Source organism: Leucopleurus acutus, assembly GCF_964270905.1.
Source record: "Leucopleurus acutus genome assembly, chromosome: 19".
Taxonomy (NCBI): domain Eukaryota; kingdom Metazoa; phylum Chordata; class Mammalia; order Artiodactyla; family Delphinidae; genus Leucopleurus; species Leucopleurus acutus.
This window is the reverse complement of record NC_139161.1, coordinates 37,553,254-37,577,828: the sequence shown is the minus strand read 5'-3', so window position 1 is coordinate 37,577,828 and position 24,575 is coordinate 37,553,254.

The following is a 24,575-nucleotide window of genomic DNA, read 5'->3' as shown; positions in this document are numbered from 1 at the left end:
GACCGAATGAAACCTCAAAGCTTTTGCACAGCAAACTAAACCATAAACAAGACCAAAAGACAACCCTCAGAATGGGAGAAAATATTTGCAAGTGAAGCAATTGACAAAGGATTAATCTCCAAAATTTATAAGCAGCTCATGCAGCTCAATAACAAAAAAACAAATAACCCAATCCAAAAAATGGACAGAAGACCAAAATAGACATTTCTCCAAAGAAGATATACAGACTGCCAACAAACATATGAAAGAATGCTCAACATCATTCATCATTAGAGAAATGCAAATCCAAACTACAATGAGATATCATCTCACACCAGTCAGAATGGCCATCATCAAAAAATCTAGAAACAATAAATGCTGGAGAAGGTGTGGAGAAAAGTGGACACTCTTGCACTGCTGGTGGGATTGTGAATTGGTACAGTCACTATGGAGAACAGTATGGAGGTTCCTTTAAAAACTACAAATAGAACTACCATATGACCCAGCAATCCCACTACTGGGCATATACCCTGAGAAAACCATAATTCAAAAAGAGTCATGTACCAATATGTTCATTGCAGCTCTATTTACAGTAGCCCAGAGATGGAAACAACCTAAGTGTCCATCATCGGATGAATAGGTAAAGAAGATGTGGCACATATATACAATGGAATATTACTCAGCCATAAAAAGAAACGAAATTGAGCTATTTGTAATGAGGTGGTTAGACCTAGAGTCTGTCATACAGAGTGAAGTAAGTCAGAAAGAGAAAGACAAATACCGTATGCTAACACATATATATGGAATTTAAGAAAAGAATTGTCATGAAAAACCTAGGTGTAAGACAGGAATAAAGACACAGACCTACTAGAGAATGGACTTGAGGATATGGGGAGTGGGAAGGGTAAGCTGTAACAAAGCGAGAGGGAGGTGTGGACATATATACACTACCAAATGTAAGGTAGATAGCTAGTGGGAAGCAGCCGCATAGCACAGGGAGATCAGCTCTGTGCTTTGTGACCTCCTGGAGGGGTGGGAGGGAGGGAGACGAAGAGGGAAGAGATATGGGAACATATGTATAACTGATTCACTTTGTTATGAAGCAGAAACTAACACACCATTGTAAAGCAATTATATTCCAATAAAGATGTAAAAAAAAAAAAAGAAAAGAAAAAGAAACTGCAAAACTCTTTCACAAAAGGACTGTACCATTTTGCATGCTGACCAGCACTGCACTGAGAAGTGCTGACATCCTTTTCAGCACTAAGTATTGCCAATTTAAAATAAATTATTAGCCATTGTAAAAAAAAAAAAAAAGAGGACTTGATTCCTGTATCAAGGTTCTTAGTGGCAAGCAAAACTGACTCTTGTAAGTTTAATCATAAAATTCATGCATTCATCTCGACTGTTGACTATGTCTGTGTCTTTGGCAACTTACTCAACTCCTTGGACACTGAGCTTTCTCTTCTGTAAAATGGGAATCACAGAGATTCCCAGATAGAGTGGGTGTGAACTTAGAATTTGATAACCGTTATAAAATAGCAAAACAATGTCCAATAATTATGAGTTCCTTTCCCTGTCCCAATTGTCAGTGGACAAAGGAAGTCTGACCCTGAAGAAGCAGGGGGGAGTTAGCAATGATGTCAGACTGCTTTAGAAAGCCAGAACTTTTAGCAGAAGCAGAAAGCATCTCTACAGAGAAGCTTCAGGTCAAGGGCCACATCCACAGACAGCTCCAAATGTAGAGTAACAAGCATCTCCAGTACTTCCAACAGTTTTATTCCATCATGTTCTACGGTAAGTGACACTAACAGACGTAGAAGCCATTTTATTGGCAATTTTCACAAAATGCCCTGAGCAGGCACAATAGCAGACTCCAAGGTGAGGTGATGCAAAGTGATGCCAAAGCAAGTACAGCCCACTTCTCTGAGCTGCAGTCTGGATTCTGAGCCCGTCGCTGTGTAAATTGACATGGCTGAGGGAGGAAGGGGAGGACAAGGCATTGCAGAATAATTCAAATAAGTGTCCGGATGCAACCAGAAAAGTCTGGAAAATGTTGCTAGAAGTAAAGGAGAGACATCTGAAATATTGGTGCTGGAGAATTTCCAGAGGTAGGTTGGCCCATAAGGATTTTATGATTCTAGGCAATTATATATTCTAGATGATGAACAGCTATAAGGATAACTAGAGAATCTGTGGAAGGAATCTTGAAGGATAACTTAATACAACCTGCTCTTCCAGTGCTCAATCCTCTCCACCACACATTGGCTAAGTGTTAATGCAGTTTCTAACTGAGCATCTCCAGTTGCCCATTCAGTGTTCCAACTGTCACATGGTAAAGTTCTTCCTAAGGTCAGACTGCAATCTTCTTCACGGTGATCAGAACCCATTGTTTCTAGACCGTACTTCCAGGGCAACATAAATGAAGACTCACTCTCCACAGGGAAACCCTCCAAGATCCTGGATCCTCATCCCTGAAAATGTACTGGTTTGTCAACATTCTGCCTAAAGGATCCCAGAAATGCTTACTTTCAGTAGATAACAAGAGCTGAAGGACAGTGGAATTTTCCCCTCTCTCGCTTTTAATATTTTACTTCCATTAACTCATTCTATGCACTCATTAGTTTTCTGATAAGCCACAACAGATTGAGAATAAATACACTCAAAATTTATTGAGCTCTTGATATGTGCTTTAGGTACTTTATTATTATTACTTTACTTAATCCTCTTTCCTACCCTGGAAAGTGTTGTTTAAACCATTCATGAGTGAGCAAATTTAAGCCAGTCTGTGGCTATACAGTCAGAAAAAGTTAAAGCTTTCCAAGGTCATATCCAGGTTTGTCTGCTCTAGAATTCATGCTCAAGCCCACCAGGTTCTTATACTGTTCTTGTTCATATGAGCTACAAACACAGACAGAGATATTTTCAACACTGGTTGCACAGGCATGCTTTAATCTTTGTTAGTCAACAAAGCACTATGACCTACATCAATTAAAGAAAGACAAGTATTTTCTGACCTTCAAACCTTTGGTGTGTGCAGTTTCATACACAGTTCTATCAGGGAGAGAGGAAAAGGAGAAAAATCGGAGTGGGAGGGCTGGAGAGAGAATCTGCCTTTGAGAAACTTTTGATGGAATTAGGAATTTGAAATAAATTAGCTTAATTCAGTTAGAAAAAATTACCAGGCATAACATGATAAAATATTAAGTAGTATAGGAAGGACCCCACATACTCCAAAAGCACAAAAAAAAAATCAACGCAGAAATGAAATAGTCATGGGGGGCTGTACTCAAGAGCTGGAATTTAAATGAGTTCTTATAGGATAAGTCTGTATCCTGAATAAAAGAAACTGCTGTTACAGTCTACCAGTCAGGTTTTTTAATATATGCCATAGGAACCAATTCTAATTTATGCAAAAAAGAGATCTTATTGGAAGCATAAATTATACCTCATAGATCAACAGAAAGCAGAGAACAGAACTAGGAAAATGAGCAGGAACCAAGCGAGGCCAGCATAAAAGTAAAACCCAGCCAAGGTCATTTGGCAGGATGCGTCTGAAGACCACCACTGACATGCACCCAGAGTAGTCACCGGACAGCTGGCGTCACTACAAATGACCCTTGACCCTGCTGCTGTAATTATGAAATCCTACACTATTCTTTACTGTTGGATAACTCCCTCAGTATTAAAGACAAGAGAGCAGGAAGGGAGGAGGGAAAAGGAAGGGAAGGAAGGAAGAGGAGGAAAGAGGAGGCAGAAGAGGATGTGGGAGCAGAGGGAAAGAGGATGAAGACAAGGAGGAAAAACTTTTGTTAATAATAAAATGGGGGCTTCCCTGGTGGCGCAGTGGTTGCGAGTCCGCCTGCCGATGCAGGGGACACGGGTTCATGCCCCGGGCCGGGAAGATCCCACATGCCGCAGAGCGGCTGGGCCCGTGAACCATGGCCGCTGAGCCTGCGCGTCCGGAGCCTGTGCTCTGCAACGCGAGAGGCCACAGTGGTGAGAGTCCTGCGTACAGGAAAAAAACCAAAATAATAATAATAATAATAATAATAATAATAAAATGGTGTCGTGAATACACAGATGAGGAAAGAAAGATCCCCTTAAGCCTTTACCCAACCCCTTCAGTTTCTGAAATTGGAGGCACTCCTACACTATATACAATAGGGAACTTATTCTATACAGAAAGTTTGAAATCTGAGTAGCCTCAAAGTTTAAATTCCAACACCCCCCCCCCCCCCCCCCCCCCCCCCGCCAACGTCCTTCACATGAAAGCGTCTTGGAGTTTAGGTGTTAAAGGTGTACCAGACTATTAAAAAGGACTAAAATTAAATAGATTATGAAAAGGACTGTGAAAAAAGTAAACAGGGTGCTAGTTACAGCATTTCAAGAAAATTACTTAACATGCTGACTTTAAATTTCTAAGTATCTTCTCCATGTGTGCTCACAGGGAAGACCTCTGAAAAGTGACACTGTAGTTTTTTCTAGATTAATGGCTCTGTTGAGAAAAGGTGGGGTGGGAGAAGTTTTCCCATGCTAATGTAAAGGGCCATTCACTTGGTTTTAGACTCTCTTTCCCAGAATGAATTGCTCATCTGCCCCAAACCCCTCCTACAAAAGTTCTGGAGTCATCACTGATTCAGTGGTAACCCCTAATAATAGAGTGGTGAATTAATAATGAGATGTGAATACTGAGAGTTTGGAGGAAATGGCAACATTTTATTTTATTTTATTGTTTTTTATTTTTTAACATCTTTATTGGAATATATTTGCTTTACAATGATGTGTTAGTTTCTGTTTTATAACAAAGTAAATCAGTTATACATATACATATGTTCCCATATCTCTTCCCTCTTGCGTCTCCCTCCCTCGCACCCTCCTTATCCCACCCCTCTAGGTGGTCACAAACCACCGAGCTGCTGTGACAAAGTGAGAGATTGGCATGGACATATATACACAACATTTTCGAATAATTGTAAAGTGTGTTCCCCTCCCGCCACCCAACTGGTGCTCATTTTGCTGGACAGCTACTTTTCTTGTCAGGCGTGTGGCCACTAAAGATGTCATAAATAACGGGTGGAACGTTAGGCGGGGGAGGGGCGCGCAGTTGCTAACGTGAGCGCTCGCGTCAGCGCTGGCATAGTGGTTCAGCTCGGATGCAGGTTGTGGCTCCGGCTCCTCACTGGCCTGGGTCACTGCTCCTGGGAGCCGCCGCATGTTATGTCGCATCTGTGCCCCACGTCTCCTCCTCACATGGCAACGAGTGTGGCTTCTAGTCCAGGCAGTTCAGCCTCCGGAGTGGGCCCTGGGCCCCATCCAAGTGACCTCCAACCGCCCGCGGCTGACAGAGGCTTGGTCTTCATACGTCTCAGACCCCCCCTCCCAAATTGCCCCATGCCCTTACACCGCTGGCAGAAGCCGGGGGCTTTAATTACTTGACGTCCTTGTCTCCAGTCCAGATGTTGGCCCCGCCTCATCAGGAGTTAACTGAGACTGAGGCTCCATACACGGACACAGATTCCGTTGCAGAGCTGCCTACAGGGCCAGATCAGTTTGCTGTTCCACATCAGGATCTGAATAACAAGAAAACCCAACATCAAAAGATCCCAGAGGCGGTTCCAGTGCCAGACTGGGATCAGAATCAGCCCTTGGTTCTGCCTTCTCGACACAAAAGTAAGATTAAAAACATAGGTCTAGATCAGGCTGAAGGTCACCAGTCATTTTAAATACTTGTTCCACCTCTAGGTAGTAAGAGCTCAAAACCAATGAAGTTTATTGTTTCTCCCCCAAACCTGAAGAAAGATCTAGTTCAGCATCACTGGCTTGCCAAAGTTGTTGTTGGAACTACAGGCCAATTTGAAAAAAACACTCAGGGTCTATAACAACAGTTGCCAGGTGATTATTTAGATCTCAGTATGGATGCCTTTTATCCTCAGGAGAGCCTACCTAGGGATTTTCTGGGTGGCCCAGATGAACCTACAGAGCCCCCAGAGGAAGCTGAAATTTCTCCATCCCAGCAGGAGGCCTAAATTTGTCATCCAGAGCTCACTGAGGAGGCTGAATCTTTACCCCAGCAAGAGCCCCCTGCTCAGCATCCACAGACCCCTGAGGAGGTTGAATCTTTTTTACCCCAGGCAGAGGCCCAGCCTCAGCAACCAGAGCCCACTGAAGAGGTAGAACCACCTCCACTTCAGCAGGACGCTCCATCTCAGCCTTCAGAGGCCCCTGAGGAACTAGAAACTTCAAGTCCTCAGGAGGCCCTAGCCCAGCTTTTGGAGACACGTAAGGAGGTTGTAGTTTGACTAGTAGCACATCATGGGGTAAATGAAGCTCAGCAGTCAAACTTGTACAATGTCACTGTTAAACCTCTGGATCTAACACTTACCATAACTCCACAGGTCACCAAAGAGGTTGAACCTTCTCCAGTCCAGCAGGAGACCCCATCTCAGCCTCCAGAGTATGCTGAGGAGGTTGAACCTTCTCCAACCCAGCAGGAGACCGCAGGTCAGCCTCCAGAGCCACTTGTGGAAGCTGAGCCTTCTCCAAGTGAAAAGGAACGACCAACTCAGCGTTCTGAGCCTACAGAGCCTCCAGCAACCCAGCAGGAGACCCCAGCTCAGCTTTCAGAGTCTTTTGGAGAAGCTGAAATTTCTGCAACCCAGGAGAAAGCCTCAGCTCAGTCTCCAGAGCCCCCTAATGAGGCAGAATCTTCTCCAACCCAGCAGGAGATCCCAGCTCTATCTCCAGCGGAGATAGAACCTTCTGCAACCCTGCAGGAGCAACCAGCTCAGCCTCCAGAGCCTTTTTCAGGGGAGGTGGAACATTCGCCAACTCAACAGGAACAGCCAGCTCAACCTCCAGAGCATGATGAAATGACAGTTTCACCTCCAAGTCACCCTCAGGCTCAGCATTCAAACTTATCCAGTGTCGCTGTCAAACCTGCAGATGTGGAGCTTACCATAACAAAAGAACCCACTCCAGAGGTGGGGCCTTCTCCAAATCAGCACAAGCCTTCAGCTCAGCCCTCAGGGCCCCTTACTAATGCAGAATTTTCTACAACCCAGCATGAGGCCCCCACGCTGCCTTCAGAGCCACCTGAGGAGGTTGAACCTTTGCCAGTTCAACAGGAGGCTCCAGCCCAATCTCCAGAAGCTGGTACACATAATAAACATTTCAGTACAAGAGGAGACCCCAGCTGAGTATCCAGAGCATCCTGGAGAAGAATTTACACCTGCCACAAGCCAGCAGGAGTCTCCAGATCAGCATCCACAAGCTCCTGACATTGTACCTTCTCCACCTCAGCAGGAAGCCACAGCTCAGCATCCAGAATCTCCTGGTGAGGTTGAATCCTCTCCAACTCAGTCTCCAGAGCTCTCTAATGTGACTGTAGTTTTCTCTCCAGAGCATCCTGTGCCGACAGTTTCTCCTCCAGGTCAGGATCAAGCTCAGCTTCTGCAGCGGCCCGATGTCACTGTTAAACCTGTGGGTCTTGCACTTATCGTAATTCCAGCGTTAACTAATGAGGTTGAAACTTCTCCACCCCAACAAGAAACCTCGGCTCAGTCTACTGTGTCCTCTGAGCAGTTGGAACCTTTGTCAGTCTGGCAGGAATTTTCAGATCAGTATCCAACCCCCTCTGAAAATGTTGAACTTTTTCCAGTTCACCAAGGAGCCCCAATTCAACCACCATACCCCGAGGTGACATTTCCAAATCCAGAACAAGTTCAGGCTCACCACCCAACCTTGATTGAGGTCACAATTCAACCATTGGACCTTGGACTGACCAGAAGGCCAGAACCCACTAAGGAGGATGAACCTTCTCCAGTCATGCAGGAGACCTTAACCCAGCCTGCAGAACCACCTAAGGAGGTTTTTGTAGCTCAGCCTCCAGTATATCACAATCCAATAGTTCCAACACCGGATCAGGATCACACTGAGCCTCCAACATCACCCAGTATCACACTAATCAGAATACTCCTACGAAAAGTGGGAAGACTTTTAAAGTCCTGGAAGTCATCTGATAACCTTTTTGGTAGATTTCTAGCTCACTCTAAATCTACTTCTTAAATTCCTCTTCTTTTCTAAATACTGTCAAATGCATTTGCACATAAAGGGAGTTTTGCTTTTAACTGTGATAGGTAGCTTACTTATTTGTATGTGTATACCATGCCTACCACTTTTATCCCAATCATAAGATTTTGAGATTGTGAATGTCTGCATGAACTGGCAGGGGATAATGAAAGATAATGAAATTTACAGTTTAAAACCAAAAGCTTGCATTTTTACAAGTCTCTTTAATGAAGTTCTGTAACCAAAGTAATGCATATGCTCAGCATAAATGTTTAGCTACAAACCAATGTACTCTATTAAACCCTCATCTTCCATAAATAAAATAAGCCCAATAAAAGTAAAAATAAGGGGACAAGATAATACCTAGAATTTCATATCTTTCTAAAGAAAAGGCCACTTCCGAAACTAAATTCTAAGAAAGAAAAATATTTTTATTTCAGAGGCATTTCCTACTTTTATGCTGGCAATATACATTCCAAGAGCAAGTCTGCTTCTAAAAAAAATGAGTTTGTATTAATGCATCTTAAAAGCATGAAGCTACAGCTCAGATTAGATGACTAGCTGCAAACAAGAATGCAGATGGAAACACAGTTTTATGCGCTGTAAACATGCTGTACTCTGAGACATAAAGGTACTGGAAATGTCACCCTGAAGAGTGTCCATGCGTGTCTTTTCTCCTTTCATTTTGGACTGCAGTTAAAGTCCATGCTAATATCATTTCCTGTTTCCCAGAAAAGAAATTAAAAGTCAGAAACAACTTAAATTATTTGAATCCTCTCCCATGAGAGGAATTTGTATACCTCAGAAATGAATGTAGCTCTTTGATAGGGAATGCTTATTTGCTGTTGACAGCTTTTTAGTGAAAAAGATAGAAATCAGATTGAATTTTGACAGTGAGAAATTGAGAGCTTGTTCTGCCAACAGGAGACTGAGGCCTCTAATTTTACCGCTGCAAAACAAAGATGAACCAAGAATATAATCTACCTACTTTTCAAAAACAAAACATAAAAATTCTTCATGTAGCCTGCTTCAAAGTAAGAAAAATTGCACATAAGGCCAGCTCTGTTCTATCCATCTTGGTATTAATATAATAGCTGGACTGTATTCAAAAGCAGAAAGAATAGATTCCAAATTCCATTATACTCTCTTTTCTGAACTTTTCATTTGAACAATGAAGTCCACAGTAACCCCATCAAACTTCCTTAAACCAAAAGTTGGACAATCTCTGAATATCAAGATATGTGTAGCACACAAAGTTAAATTCTATTCTACACGCCAAATATCGATTGTCAAAGGTACACTTTTGCAATAGTGGTGATATACAGATAGCCGTCATCAGACTCTAGTAAGCTCCTAATTATATATAGTAAATCCAAACAGGCAAGACTTGCTTTGTAATGGAAATAAAATTTGTCTTCGGTGTGTCTGTCAGATTCTTTGAAGACATTTAATTTTGTAACATTTCCATCTGAGACAAAGGTAATGTTTATCAATTTCACATCCCAAAAGCCTGAGGGGGAGAAACATCATAACAATTTTCCAAGTTAGTATATTATGGTTGTGGAAGAGGTTTTTGCTAATAGAGATTTTTAACATCAAGGATATTTCTGATACCATGTCCTTATGTGTATTATCTCAGAAAAAAAAAACAAGGTAGATGTTATCATAGACTCAAAACAGGGTTTTATCAGGCAGTATATACCAGGCTCTCCTTTGTCCCCTCAAAGAACAGAGAATAATGATAATAATAACAACAACAACTACTACTATTACTACCAAGTTGCCAGACAGAAAAGCATATGATATTTCAGGGGACAAAATTAATCAAATACAAAATTAAATATAATGAAAGGAAGTAGCACAGTATGTTAAACAAAATCCAACGCAGTTATAAGGATACAAGGAGGAAAGGACTACATAACTATAGAATAATTTAGATGTGATATATGATAAAGACATAAAAATAGTATTACAGATATATACAGAATATTTCTGTTTTAACAAGCCTCAATCAACCATGTGTTTTCAACAATTTCAAAAGAAACGAATTCCCTGCATATTTAAGCATTAACACAACATGCCAATCTAGCTGAAGTAAATAAATAAAGTCTAATTGAGCTTATTAGTTCAAAATAATTAATTTTACTAAATTACTAATTTTTTATTGAAAGTAATATCAGGATACAAAGTAAAAAAGATCTGAGGGCTCATTCAGTTTAATTTGAGAATTCTACAGCAGAGAAAGTAAGTCCACTGAAAAGAACCAACTGATTTCTATATTTCTGGAACTTGGTTAGTTATCGTAAAAAAATCTGCTAAAAACAATCAGAAATACTAGCAAAAAATATAGTAGGCATCTTTTTAAAGTATGTTCGTTGGCCAGAAAGTAAAGGACCTGGTCTGGAATACCCTGCCCCCGGTCCACCTCTTCATACCTGACAGTGCTGCCTCTCTCCTCCCTCACAGGCCGGCCAACATGTATGGTTTGCACAACTAGGTCAAGTTCCTAAATCTGCAGCCACATTAACATCTAAGGATTAGGCCACAAGTGTAATTCTTATAGAAGAGAAGACCTCCCCATACAAGTTCCTACTAAATAATGTCTTTTTTGACCTTAGACTTCTGCTTTTCCTATGGTGCCCAGTCACAGGATGGACCCCTCCTTTCTACGGTGGGCCTGCAAAGAATGCCCAGCAAAGTAATCAATCCAGTTGTTGGGTATGTGGGCAGCTTCCCCTCTCTAGCTCATCAGGATTGCCATGGTAGGGATCACTGCTCCAGGAAGGGGACTGGAAAGCCCCAAAGCAGTACATTAAGGAAGAACAAGCTACAACTAGGACTCTTAATTCGAGTGATTCAAAAACCTGGCCTGTGGCACACATCATCAGTAACATGGGTCATGGTATTCTTTTTCTGCCAATCAAACTACAACAGGCAGCCCATCAGACTACTGACCAGAAAGGTCCCAGAAATACCACCATTAGAGCTATGGGTGGCTATGTTCAGATTTGGAATGGATTTATGGATTTACCACAGGATATGGACATGTGAACACCCAGGCAGCCCTATGTTAGAAACAGAAATCACTCTAAAGAGAACCAACTCAATTGTACCAAGAATACGGGATGGGTATCACTGGAGCTGTGTAGTCATTCTGTCATATAAAAGGATAGTGACTGATAGTGACTGGTCACACCTCCCAGGTATTTACTGGGTAACACTGAATGGGACTCAATATCACGCAGCACACATCTTTGGCCGTGGCTTCCACCTGGGTGGTTGGGCTGCTGCACCCAGGGTTTTCCCTGGACACAGGAGAAAATCTACCCACAGTAAAAATTGCCAACTTCCCTCTCTTCAAGGCCAGAGGTGCACATTTTGCTTTTCACTGGTATGATCATTTGGCTTCCCTCTTTATTCCCTCCATTGACCTGGAGAATGTTAGAGCACACACAGAAGCCCTTACTAAATTCACTCAGGAAGCCTTAAACGATAGCCAACAAAGCCTGTCCTTACTGAACACTGAAATGTCTCTAATGAGAAATGCTGTCCTCCAAAAGAGGATGGCCTTAGACATTATTACTGCCTCACAAGGGGGCACCTATGCAATTATCCAAACAGAATATTGTGTGCTCATACCTAATGAGTCTGCTAATGTATATGCCACCTTTATTAAATCACATAAAAACACAAATAAATGCCCTGAGTGACCTAACCTCCAGCCTAGGAGACTTAATAAATCAGTAACTTGGATCATGGGGCTCTTGATAAAAAAAAAAATCGTCACTGATTTTGGGAATCCTTGTCTTAATCAGTGTTTTCTCTTACATGTGCCTATATTGTTGCTACATCTGTCTCAAATGTAGCCAGACAGCTGCCAAACAAGCCACCTCCATGCTAATGAAACCTTTTGCTGGTCAGGGCACATTGCAGATGAGGGGGACTCATGAGATTATAAGAGCCCATAATGAGAGGTAAAGTGTTGGAGGGAGTCATTGAGAGGGCGTGACTGCCAGTTGACCCACAAGCTGGACCCAGGCAATCAGAGGCTCTTACCCCCTCCCCGTCCTTGGATTGAGAGCTCTGCTTGCCTTCCTCACACTGGAAGCTGCCCAAGGACACAGCCTTGAGATAGTAAGGTGGAATTGAGACCCCCTTTATGGTATATGTAACTGAGCCCAATTAAGGCCTCTACATAAACTTTAAGATTTTAGCAGGCAGGTGAAAAGATCTGCTTGTCTGCAGCTGCCTAAGGCAAGCCGTATGTAGGTACCCTTTCTTAAAAAACGTGCCACCTACCAACCTGGAGTGGCCTGCCTCTTTCTTCGGTCTCTCCCTGCCCTTCGTCTAGGGACACCCAAATAACTCCCAAGGTTGCAAACTAACAGCCTCTGATTTTGTCTTTGTCAAAACTGTTAACATCTTTTTAAAGTTAGAAGCCTATATACTAAAAAAACAGCAATGAATCTGTTCAAAGTCTCAACAGTTAGAGAAAACACCTAATACCTTTTCATGGCTTGCAGTCTCACATTCAGACACATTCTTATTAACACAGTGGCACATGCTATTTAACTTGCTACTATCAAGTGATAAAACATAATCATCTTTCAAAGCCAGTTAATTTTCTTTCTACTGCCTAGTTTTTAATAGTTCCACAAATCTGGTAGTTTATTTAGTGAACCATCTGTGGTTGTTCATGTATTTTGTTTACAAATCACTCACTCAGACATGATACTCCAGTCAATAGCTTAATATTGAGATACGACTGAATGACTGAGAGAAGTTTTGTCCATGTTCTCATGATGGTGGAGATCTACTGTTTATCCTTTTCTTGGCAGCCAAAACTGACTTGGAACCCAACTTGAAGTTCCAAACCAAATCAACCTTTCCATTATCATTCAGCCCTCATGCAAACCCGGATGTCCTGACTTGACTTCACAGAACCATGTGGCAGCCACCTTCCTAAAGGCTGTCAGTGAAGGGGTTCCAGGCACAATATGGAGATATGTGCCTTGGTAACAAGGGGCTGCTGAATAAGTTCTCTTAGGAAGAAAGTCCATTTTCTCAATTGACTCTTCTCTCTAACATGGCAAATTTTGGGGTGATATGTTAAGAAGTCAAGCAGAGACATTTAACATGAGGATAAAGAGAGGGAGTGGGGGTAAAAAAAAATGAAGGCAAGGGAGAGAAGGGTAGCTAGCTAGTTCCACATGTCTCTCTCTTTTCTCAAAATAAGTCCGAGGTCCTTTTAATAGAATCCTAAATTTCTGTGATTGCAACAGCTCTTAGAAACCACTGAATTCAAACTCTTCTTGGCATTGATAAGAAAACTGTGGACTAACAAGAAGTTACAGGCATACCTTGTTTTATTGTGCTTTGCAGATATTATGTTTTTTACAAATTGAAGGTTTGTGGCAACCCTGCTTCTAGCAATTCTATTGGTGCCATTTTTCCAACATCATTTGCTCACTTCATGTCTCTGTGTCACATTTTGGTAATTCTCACAATACTTCAAACTTTTTCATTATTATTATATTTGTTACAGTGATCTGTGATCAGTGACCTTTGATGTCACTATTACAAAAAGATGTCACTATTCACTGAAGGCTCAGATGATGGTTAGTATTTTTTAACCATAAAGTATTTTTTAACTAAGGTATTTACATTGTGTTTTTTGTTTTGTTTTGTTTTTCTGCGGTACGTGAACCTCTCACTGTTGTGGCCTCTCCCGTTGTGGAGCACATGCTCCGGACGTGCAGGCTCAGCGGCCATGGCTCACGGGCCCAGCTGCTCCGTGGCATGTGGGATCTTCCCGGACCGGGGCACGAACCCGTGTCCCATGCATCGGCAGGTGGACTCTCAACCACTGCACCACCAGGGAAGCCCCATTGTGTTTTTTTTAAGATGTAATGCTATTGCACACTTCATGGACTACAGTATAGTGTAAACACAGCTTTTATATGCACTGGGAAACCAAAAAATTTGTGGGACTCATTTTCTGTGATGTTTGCTTTGATGCAGTGGTCTGGAACCAAACCCACAATCTCTCTGAGGTCTGCCTGTACATGAATTTTAGACCCAGCTTCCCGTCGTGCTCTTTTCATTCTGTCTTGCTACCTTTGATCAAAAATTTAAACTAACATCTATAAAGAGCTTATTAACACTGAGCAAAAATACTTTGCATATATTATTCTATTTAATACCAAAACATCTGTTTTAGGCAGCCACCAGCACCATCTGAGGAAGGTTATGTACCGTCCCTAAAATCTCCCAGAACTGGCTGGTGAGGGAGCTGAATGTGACTGCAATCACACAAATACTTCCTCACACATGGTGATTTAAGCTCAACCTTCTCTTGACTGTGCTGAGAGCAGAGCCACAGATATGCCTACTCCAACATGAGAAATAATATTGTGCTTTTCTGGGAGATATATTTTAAAAACAAGCCCAAAGAGAGATTTCCAGAAGCTAAAAGAAAAGGTATTTGGGGACTTCCCTGGTGGCACAGTGGTAAAGAATCCTCCTGCCAATGCAGGGGACACGGGTTCAAGCCCTGGTCCGGGAAGATCCCACATGCCATGGAGCAACTAAGCCCATGCGCCACAATTACTGAGCCTGCACTCTAGAGCCCGTGAGCCATAACTACTGAGCCTGTGTGCCACAACCACTGAAGCCCGCACACTTAGAGGCCGTGCTTCTCAACAAGAGAAGCCACCGCAATGAGAAGCCCGTGCACTGCAACCAAGAGTAGCTCCCACTCACTCCAACTAGAGAAAGCTCGCGTGCAGCAAGGAAGAACCAACCAGCCAAATATGAAAATAAATAAATAATTTTTTTTAAAAAAAGAAAGAAAAGAAAAGGTATTTTCAGCAAAATAGAAAATCTCCTGTGTATAGTATAAGTAGTTTGGTGTATAAACACAAAATTTGGGCAGCATAAACATGGCTCCTTATGTATTCACAAGTTAATTTATTTCACTCAATGACAGACAGGAATTAAAAAAGAAACAGAAATCACTGATAGGAATTTATTAAGAAAGTATGGATCTATTACACTTTGACTGGAAACGATCTATTTATAGCACACAAATGTGTCACCTCTTCTTGGTTATTTTATATTTCCATCTAAGAACTCTGAAAAAAGAGGGCATAAAATAGTGATTGCAAATAGTCTGATTATCTTGACAAATGCAATGCAGCCTCTTAGGTATGACACTCCTGCAGGCCTCTTCAGCAATCCCATGAAATCTGGAACATTGCTTGGTTCCACTACCTACAGGGAAATACAATTTGCATCAGGAGTTACCTCCGGCTGATGCAGCTGAGAAATGTTATCTAATCAAGTCTGTAAGCGTCTCAGACAGGTGCTCTCTCCTCCAACCTAGGAAACACCCTGAATAATTCATTATCTAATATGTTACTCTAAGCCAACATACCTGAGGGCGAAAAAATCTCACATGTGGCACTCCTTATGTGGAAAAAGCAAGGGCTTTAGAATTCTTAAATTCTCATAGGAAACATCACAAAACCCTTTTTTTTTATGTTAAAAAAATGGCATCAGGAAAATACGGGCCTTGCTACTCCATTACCGACTTCCTAGCTGATTTCCACATCCATACCTTGGCTCTACCCAGCTTGTAAATAATCCTTTCCATTGGTTAAATCCATTGCTAAATCATCATCCTCTCTCTACACTCAATTTCACTACAGACGTGAACACACTTGCTTTGCAGCGCCTGCGGATGGTGCTGCAGATACTTCCCCTGCCCAGTAGGGAGGAGAGTCCAGGCAGACTCACAGCTCTTTTTCTGGTTCATCCTCTTTGTTCCCACCCACACCCTCACTTCCCACTATCAAGACTAGAAGCTGGTTTGCTTTCGTTTTGACCCTTCAGATCTCAGACCAGGTGGGCATGGAACATGTTCTCATCTCCTTAGGACCCAACACTAAGCTGACTCCTTTTATCAGTGATTCTCAAATGTTAATACACACCTGGAGAGCTTGTGGAAATACAGATTACAGGGCCCCACCGAAGTGTTTCTGATTTAGTAGATCCGGAGAGGATCAGAAAATATACATTTTAAAGCGAGTTCCCAAGTGATGCTGATGCTACAGGGGATCATGTTTTTAAGAACTTCCAAGTTACATTAATGTTTCCCACACTGGCTTGTTCATTATTTAAAAAAATAAATTTATTTATTATATTTACTTATTTTTGGCTGTGTTGGGTCTTTGTTGCTGCATGAGGGCTTTCTCTAGTTGCGGTGAGTGGGGGCTACCCTTCGTTGTGGTGCGGTGGCTTCTCTTGTTGCAGAGCACGGGCTCTACAGTACGCGGGCTTCAGTAGTTGTGGCTCGTAGGCTCTAGAGCGCAGGCTCAGTAGTTGTGGTGCACGGGCTTAGCTGCTCCGCAGCATGTGGGATCTTCCCGCACCGGGGCTCGAACCCGTGTCCCCTGCATTGGCAGGCGGATTCTTAACCACTGCACCACCAGGGAAGCCCTGGCCTGTTCTTGAGAATTACCTGGCAGTGCCTGAGGAGGAAATGCACAATATTTATTGATCAGCCACCACATGCCAAGCGCTGTTACAGGCCATATAGACAGAGCAGTGACCAAGAGAGACCAACACATACATGCCTCACAGGATGTGGCAAAGTCCTGGAAATACAGTACATGTTCAATAAATGCTTATCACAACTGTTTTCCAAACTGGAGATAGTAATGGTTACCTGGCCAACATGAAATGATAGAATGAATATATTTCAAAGGAATAGTCAAACTAATAATTATAGTTGTAGTTATGGTTATGATTGATATTATATTAATATGACCAATTGTATAAATTTTAAGATTCATTAATTTCATTTTTCTTTTTCTGCCCATACGCCAAAGGATGATATAGCCATGGGATCACAGAATACAAGAACTGAGGAGGACCTTAGAGATCTTGAATAGAACCCCCTCACGGTACAGATGAGAACACCATAGCCCTCTGAAGTGAAGTTCCCTTCTGTAAGACTTGATTCTTACAGGTCAGACATGGAGTGGTTTTCAACAGTGAATACTCCACAGTGCTTGGTCAGTGCCTATGGAGTGTAGGTTCTGAATAAATGTTTGTTGACTACGAGAATAAATGAAAACTGTATAAATAAAGGTCAATGGTAATCTTTGCTCAAGGAGTACACATGGAACATTAGGTGGCCAAATAGGCAGCTTTTCAATTTGGTGTTTTAAAATATGACAAAAAGCCTATAAATATCTCGTCTCTGAAATAGCATCATACATAAGCATGGTATAGTATTGAATAAATTTTATAACAAGTCTCTTTTCAGTGTAAATTAATAAATTTCCTTTTCACATTATTTTTAGCTATCTAGGTCCTTAGGCTTTACTTAATGATGATGAACTTGATTAAATAAAATGAAAGTTCTTTCAGACATTAAAATGAATAATGAATTAAGACTTAATCCAAAAGTAATTTAACTTTAAACATTCACATGAAATTAAATGAGTCATTGAATTTGCTATATAAGCAAGCATTAATCTCATCAGGCTATGAAAACTAGAAAGTTATACAGTGACCCATTAATTTCAGAGCCTAATACAAGGTCTGTTTAATGCCTGCACTCCATTAAGAAGTCTTATTCCACAATATAAGTGCTTTCTCATAAGTTTAAACCCCAATTAATTTTTTTTACTGCTCCAATCATGTGATAATCAACTCTTGACAAGATTATGGCTGCAAATCTAAATATGGTATGTAATGTTATCCTGTGAAACAAATTTTCTCATGGCCGGCCTCCATCAAAAAAGAGGACATTTATAACACTGGCAGGAATATGAGCATAATATAGCCCATGCCCCCTCCATCCATGGGTGTTTGAAGTAGTTTATAATTCACCCAGTACGTGGATAGATGTCCCTGTTACATGAAAGCAAAATTCTTTCATAGAGTTACAAAAGCCAAAGCAGTGGAATGTACACAAGAATCTTATGCTATAAGCAGATACAGTTCAATGTTGAAATCAAAGAGCATATATTTTTACACATTTAAAATATTTCCCCATATAAAAAAATGAATCATAATTCTATCAGAAGTTTTTACATCCCAACTTTAGGTTCCATGTGCAGTAAGCCCATTTTACACTTTAAACCATAGTTGAATAAAGGGTAAAGAAAAAAGAAAGAATGAGCAACAGTGTTGTACTTATTACCTTACATAATATTTGGCTAAATGACAAATCTATAATGCCATTCTACATGGCATTTCATTAATCAATGTTGGAAGATATGGGGGGGAAAGGACAACAGGTAGTAAAAGTGAAATATATGTTTTTCACTGGCAGGCAGGTTCACCATCAATTTCATTATATGCCATATGACAAACATCAATTATTTTGTAATAATAAAGAGGGAACCAAGGAAGCGGAATGTGCGAATATGATCACAGTGGTGTGGACTCATGTGTATTAATTATTTCATTGCATTGGGATTAGATTAAAAAATTATATGGTTTGCATATTTTAAACACTCATTAATAAATATTAGTTCTTATTACTTAGAGACTGGCTAATAATTTATCAGCGGCCTATTTGAAATCTACAGCAGTAAATTTAAATAATGAAGTCTATTATTAATGAAGAAGGATTTTGTGGTGAAAGAGAATAAATTGTTGCATAATTTTTTTAACCAAACAAGCATGGTTTACAATGTAAATCTATTCATACTTGGGCTGCTATTCAAAGTCTATATGATCTGTCTCCTAAATAAAGAATATGGGGTGGGGGAGGGAGTTTTCTGGGTCATTCATTTGTGGCCATTCATATCACTTAGGATTTAACAGTTTAATCCCATCTCTGCATTTAACCACCCCCCAACCCCCCCCCCCGCCCCCATTCTAGTGCATAACTGGCTGCCAAGACCATATGGACACTTAAGACTTGCTCCCATCAACTCAGAGGCTTAGGACAGTCCAAGTGCTGCCCCTCCCAAACCAGCACAGCAGTGCTCAGGGGAAGCTTGAAGGAGGCGCAGCAAAGGTATGCTTTCTTTCTTTGTACTCATCACAAAACTTAAAGCTACTTTCACATATTGTAAGTATTCATAGGCAATTGACAATGAGTACCTTAACATTTTGAGTTCTCCTAAAAAGAGAAAGGAAGGTACAAAACCTTCCAGTTTAAAAATGGATAAATGTGAATTTGGAGTTTAAAAAAATTTAAATAAAAGGAAGAGTTGAGCATCAATTACATTTCTAAACGGGACACCCAGGCAAGTTTTCACTATTGTAAACATTTCCTAACTTGAGAAATGAACCCCCTTCATATTTTGGAGAAGCCCCTCTTTTTTCAAGTCTTAGTAGAATTCAGGGCTTCCCAATATCCTTCCAATATGTTATACTTTTTTCATAATTTAGAGTTGTTTTCCATCATCTGCAATCAAGAACTCTGGGTAGCATATTACGTCTTTAATATTCCAATTACCCATCTCTACAATTGGGGATATCCCCTCACACCATATAAAAAATAGACTCAAAATGGATTAAAGACCTAAATGTAAGACCAGAAACCATAAAACTCCTAGAGGAGTACATAGGCGGGACAGGCTTTGACTTAAATCATAACAATATTTTTTTGGATCTGTCTCCCAAGGCAAAAGAAACAAAAGCAAAATTAAGCAAATGGGACATAATTAAACTTAAAAGCTTATGCACAGCAAAGGAAACCATCAACAAAATGAAAAGACAACCCTCAGAATGGGAGAAAATATTTGTAAATGAAGCAACTGACAAAGGATGAACCTCCAAAATTTACAAGCAGCACATGCAGCTCAATAACAAAAAACCAAATAATCCAATCCAAAAATGGGCAGAAGACCTAAATAGACACTTCTCCAAAGAAGATATACAGACTGCCAACAAACACATGAAAGAATGCTCAACATCATTAATCATTAGAGAAATGCAAATCAAAACTACAATGAGATATCATCTCACACCACTCAGAATGGCCATCATCAAAAAATCTAGAAACAATAAACGCTGGAGAGGGTGTGGAGAAAAGGGGGGTGCTCTTGCATTGTTGGTGGGAATGTAAATTGATACAGCCAATATGAAGAACAGTATGGAGGTTCCTTAAAGAACTACAAATAGAACTACCATATGACCCAGCAATCCCACTACTGGGCATATACCCTGAGAAAACCGTAATTCTAAAAGAGTCATGTACCAATATGTTCATTGCAGTTCTATTTACAATAGCCAGGACATGGAAGCAACATAAGTGTCCATTATCAGGTGAATGGATAAAGAAGATGTGGCACATATATACAATGGAATATTACTCAGCCATAAAAAGAAATGAAATTGAGTTATTTGTAGTGAGGTGGATCTACCTAGAGTCTGTCATACAGAGTGAAGTAAGTCAGAAAGAGAAAGACAAATACCGTATGCAGATATCTTTTTAAATGAAGTGTCTGTTCAAATCCATTGTTTAATTGGATATTTATATTGAGTTTTAAGAGTGCTTTATATAAAAAGCAATGGAAAAAGTCCTTTCTCTTAGATATGTGTTTAGTAGATATCTTCACCCAGATTGTGACTTATCTTCATTGTATTAAAGTGTCTCTGAAGACTAGAAGTTTTAAATCTTTGATGAACCCTAATTTAGCAATATTTTTTCTTTTTTCATATTTATTTAATTTATTTATTTGGTTGTGCTGGGTCTTAGTTGGGCAGATGGGCTCCTTAGCTGCGGCTCATGGGTTTCTTAGTTGTGGTATGCGAACTCTTAGTTGTGGCATGCATGTGGGATCTAGTTCCCTGACCAGGGATCGAACCTGGGCCCTGTGCATTGGGAACTCGGAGTCTTAACCACCACAGCAGTCCCTTAGCAATTTTTCTTAGATAGTTTGTGCTTTTTTGAGTCTTATCTAAGAAATCATTGAGACCCCATTGTCTAGCCCCAAATCACAAAGATTTTCTCCTATGTTTTCTTCCAGAAGTTGTATAGTTACATTTAGGTCTATGATTCATTTTGAGTTAATTTTCATGTATGTTGTGAGGGAAGGGTCAAGTTTCATTTTTTTGCAGTTTAAAATACTATTTCTGTAGGACCCTACTGTGACAGTTTATTACACAACTTACTACACCTTAAATTGTGCCATCCCCCTCCAATATGGCAAGCTAATAGAAACTTTCTGTTATGTCAGGGCTAGCTGAGGGGATTGCATTAGATTAGTATGCGGAAAGGGCCCTGCATTTAGCAGTCTGTTCCAACCGTCTTTGTCAGGTCAGCTGACAAATGACTGTCTTCACCATGCTGTCACCCATTGGTCACTGCTGTAGCCTCATCTCCCTCAGCCTCCCACAGCATCTGCCACAATTGCGATCCCTCTCTTGTCAGCTAGAGGTCCTCCTCTCTGGATATTAAAAATTATTTCCCTATGTAACTACAATACTGTTAACACACAGTATTGAAGAAATTAAATTCCTACACAATAATATTACCTAATAAAGAGTTGTTATTCAAATTTCCCCAATTGTCTCTCTCATATAATATCATTTATTTTAGCAGGTTTTTTAGGTATAATTGACATACAATAATCTGTGTTCACACACACACATACATACAAACCATGAAGACATCACCAAAATCAATATGTCCATCACCTGAGAATGTTTCTTAATGTCTCGTTGTAATTCTTTCTTCCCATCGTTCCTTGCCCTTCCCAATCACCATGCAACCATTGATCTGCTTTCTGTTTACATTTTCTAGAATTTTATGTAAATGGAATCATACAGTGTATACTTTTTTCTAACTGGCTTCTAACTCAGCATGATTATTTTAATCTTCATCCATATTGTTGTATATATCAGTAATTCATTTCTGTTTATTGCTGAATAGTATTCCATTATATGGATGTACCACCATTTATCTATTCACCATTGATGGACATTTGAGTTGTTTCAGTCTTTGTCTATTACAGGTCAAGTTGCTATGAATATTTGTGTACAAGTCTTTGTATGGATGTATACTTCCATTTCTCTTGGGTAAATACCTGCAAGTAGAATGGCTGGATCATTGGTGAGTGTATATTTAAGTTTTTTTAAAAATACCTATTTTCCATAGTGGTTTGATCATTTTACATCTCTACCAGCAGCGTACGGAAGTTGCATTTTCTTCACGTTGTGGCCAACACTAGTTATGCTCAGTATTTTTAATTTTAGATAGTTTAATAAGTGTGTAGTTGTATCTCACTGTAGCATTCCTAATGATTAATCATGTCAAACATTTTTTCATATGCTTATTTTCCTTCTGCATATCTTTGAATCTTTTATCTATATTTTTCTGGAGTTCTCTTTATATATTCTAGAAATTAGTCCTTTATCCAATATGTAAGTTGCTAAGTATTTTCTCCCATTCTGTGACTCATCTTTTCGTTCTCTCAAGAGTGTCCTTTACAGGGCAGAAATTCTTAATTTTGATTGTGTCTAATTTATCCATATATATATTTTTATCCATTTTTTTATGGATTATGCTTTTGGTGTTGTATTTAAGAAATCTTGCTTAATTCAAGGTCATAAAATTTTTCACCTATTTTGTTCTAGACGTTTTATAGTTTTATGTTTTACATTCAGATCTTTGAACCAATTTGAGTTCATTTCTGTATATGGTTTGGATGGAAGTTCTTTTCTTTTTTTTTCTTTTTGCACCTGGATATTCAATTGTTCAAGCATCATTAGTTGAAAAGACTATCATTTCTCCACTTATATGCCTTTGAACCTGAAAGTCAGTTGTCCACATCTCTCTACTTCTGAACTTTCTATTATGTTCCTTTGATCTTTTTGTCTATCTTTACACTACTATCACAATGTCTTGAAAGTGTAGCTTCATAAGCCTTGAAATCAGTTACTGTTAGTTCTTCAACTTTGTTTTTTTTCAAAGTTGTTTTAGTTATTCTAAATTTTATTTCCATAAGAATTTTAGAATTAACTTGTCAATTTCTATAGAAAAGCCTACTGGGATTTTGATCTATAAATCAATTTGGGGAGAATTGATGTCTTAACAATATTGAATCTTATGATCTATGAATACATTATATCTCTCCATTTATTTAGGTCTTCCTCAATTTCCCCCAGCAATATTCTACAGTTTTCAGTGTGCAAGTCTTTTACGTCTTTTGTCAGAATTATTCTAAGTATTTTATATGTTTGATTCTATTATAAGTAGTACTTTAAAACTTTGATCTCTGATTGTTGAGATAAATTAATCTTTTTGTATGTTGATCTTGTACCCTGCAAACTTGATAAACTCATTTATTAGTTCCAGTAGCATTTTTGTAGATTCTATCAGTTTTTCTACTTAATCATGTTATCTGCAAATACAGATAGTTTTACTTCCTTTCCATTGTGAATATCTCTTTTCTTTTTGTTGCACTGGCTAGAACCTTCAGTGCAATGTCAAATAGAAGTAATGAGAGCAGACATCCTTGCCTTTGTCCTGATCCTGGAGAGAAAGTACTTTCTCCTTCACCATTAAATATGATGTTAGGTTTTTTGTAGAAGTCATTTATAAAGTTGAGGAAGTCTCCTTCCATTCCTAGTCTACTGAACGTTGTTTTTTTCTGTAATCAGGAATACATGTTAGATTCTTTCATTCTTTTCCTGCATCTATTGCAATGATTATGTGATTTTTCTCTTCTTTTCTTTTCTTAATTTGTTTATTTATGTTTGGCTGCATTGGGTCTTCATTGCTGCACGCAGGCTTTCTCTAGTTGTGGTGAGCAGGGACAATTCTTCATTGCAGTATGCAGGCTTCTCATTGTGGTGGCTTCTCTTGTTGAAGAGGACAGGCTCTAGATGCACGGGCTTCACTAGTTGTGGCACATGGGCTCAGTAGTTGTGGCTCACAGGCTCTAGAGCACAGGCTCAGTAGTTGTGGTGCATGGTCTTAGTTGCTCCGTGGCATGTGAGATCTTCCCAGACCAGGACTCAAACCCATGTCCCCTGCAATGGCAGGTGGATTCTTAACCACTGCCCCACCAGAGATGTCCTGATTTTTCTTTTTACTGTGCTAAGATGGGTAAGTTGATTTTCAAATATTAAGCCAACCTTTCATTCTTGAGATAAACCCCATTGGGTCATGTTGTATCATCTTTTTATATATTATTGGATTTGATATGCTAAAATTTTGTTAAGAATTTTTGCCTCTGTGTTCATGAGAGATATTGGTCTATAGATTTCTTGTAATGTCATTGTCTAATCTTGATATGGTGAAATTTGCCCTTATAAATAAGTTGGGAAGTATTCCCTTCTCTTCAACTTTCTGGTAAAGTTTGTGTAGAATTGGCATTATTTTATTCCTTAAATGTTTGGTAGAATTTATCAGTTAAGCCACCTGGACTCGAAGCTTTCTTTGTTGGAAGGTTTTAAACTGCACATACAAGTTCTTTAATATCTTTATGCTTGAATAAATTTTAGTAGTGCATGTCTTTCAAGGGGTTTGTCCATTTCATCTTGAATTTATC